Here is a 2,500-nt window from a genome sequence, read left to right on the forward strand (position 1 = left end):
AGTAAGTGATCAAAACTTCTCTGGTCCCAGATTTTCAAGTTCCTGGCTCCTTGTTAGCTTTGCTTTTTGGGGCTTAACAAAATCTCGATTTTGGCAAGATGCCAGAGAACCTTGATGTTTCCTACCCCAACAAAACAAGCTCCCTTACGAGACCTTTTTAACGAGTGGTCGATCATCTCTCTATTTCTTTCTATTCTTGAGGGATCCTGCTTCTAAAAATGGTCGTACCACTGTATTTGATTCTTGTTTTTATCTGCAACTCAGCTTGTACTAGGTTTATTCCAATGTAACTTGGTAACTGTATAGGTGTATCCAAGGACTTTCTTATCCTAGCTTTTCTAGTTCCTAGCCTATCGTAAACTATGCTTTTGAGGGTAAAAAAAAATACAAAAACCCGCATAAGACAAATGACTCAGATGGTCCCTGTACCGAGAGGACCCGCTTGACGATGCTTCCTTGACGATCCTCTTCAAAGAATACCTCATGAGTATTGTCATTTTCATTTATCAATACAAACACGTGGAACAAAATTCAACGGGAGTTTGTCTTAAAAAGCCTGATCACACTTTCTGTTATTTTGCAATTTTCTCTTAATTTCCAGATGATGTGTACGACTGCAGAATACTCGAGAAGGGTACAGTTTCTTGGTTCTGGCGATGTTTGTGGTTCCCCTGTGTTTACTTCTCCTATTCTGCAGTAATTTGGCTGTTTCTGTAGGGAAATGATGACAGATTTTACAATACGATACTTTCGACGCATTTTATTAAAGAAAATCCATGATATGTACATATGATAAATATTTTACATAGATTAATACAATAACCACACCATAGATAATACATTTGTACAAATGGCTATATACATTTTTTTCTGCATCACTATAATAACCCTTGTTTGTAGTTCTATAGAATTTATACCATAACTTATCCCATTAGAAGACATTTCGAAGACACATCCACACGAATACTCCCTGAACAGCCTCAGGACCAACGGAGAAGACCCATCCACGCAGCGTGAAGGAGCCCAGAGGAGCCAACTCCCTCCCTCATTCTCTACCTCTGCCCGTTCCCCGCGAAGGACGTCTAGGAGGAGGCGGCCCATTGCGTAGGATCTCCCTCCCGAATATGAGGGCCCCCGTGCGAGCGATGGTGGCGGGGCTGAAGCAGCAGAGCCAGTCGCGTCGATTCCAGCCCCGTCGGTAGCAGCACCCGCAGGAGTATCGGCAGGTAGGTGTTCGCGATGGTCCGCACGCTGTCGGTGGGGAGTGGTCGTTGTATTTGTTGTCAGTAATCGAGATGTTTGACTTTATTGTGGGAATTCAGTTTTTGTTGTGAATTCAGGTTTGTGGTTGTAGATTCTTTGGTGTGTGGTTATGTTGAATCTAATGGTTGATTGGTGGATTCTGAGAACGCAGACTAAAGTATTCATTAGTTTGTTTTCAGATGCGATGTTTTAAATTGTTTGTCTTTAACAAGATATGTATTGTGAGATCTCTAACGCCATTTTCTATTTGCTGAGAAAAACAAAAACACAACAGGATCCCTTAAGATAGATTCTTTTCTTTTCTTTTAGAAACAAAAAAAGTCTTAAGAATATAGAAAATGAATATTATCTTATGCTAATGAATGCGCAGGTTATGAGGATGTGTAAACAAAAGAAAAAACATTAATTTACTATGTAGACGTCACACTCAACCCCAGAGAACGCCACTGGATTCTTTCCGGGGTTGCCTCTAAGAGCAGGTGCCTTGATATCTTCTCAGGAGGGCCATCAGCTGATAGATCCTTTTACCTAACTGTTGTAGCAACAGTTCTTGTGGAATGGCTGTGAGCTGTAAGGAGAAACAGTAATTGGTAATTTTATTCTTATTATTATATGTATATATATATATATATATATATATATATATATATATATATATATATATATATATATATATACATATTTATATATATATACATATATAAATATATATATATATATATATATATATATATATATATATATGTATGTATATATATATGTATATATATATATACATATATATATATATATATATATATATATATATATATATATATATATATATATATATATATATATATATGTATGTATGTGTATATACATATATATATATATATATATATATATATATATATATATATATATATATATATATTTATATGTATATTTATATATATATATATATATATATATATATATATGTATATATCATATATATATATATATACATATATGTAAGTATACATATATATATATATATATATCATATATATATATATATATATATATATATATATATGTATATATATATATATATATATATATATATATATATATATATATATATATATGTATATACATATATATATATATATATATATATATATATATATATATATGTATACTTACATATATATATATACATATATATATATATATATATATATATATATATATATATATATAGTATACATAT

The sequence above is a fragment of the Penaeus vannamei genome, chromosome 38, assembly GCF_042767895.1.
Source record: "Penaeus vannamei isolate JL-2024 chromosome 38, ASM4276789v1, whole genome shotgun sequence".
Lineage (NCBI taxonomy): Eukaryota > Metazoa > Arthropoda > Malacostraca > Decapoda > Penaeidae > Penaeus > Penaeus vannamei.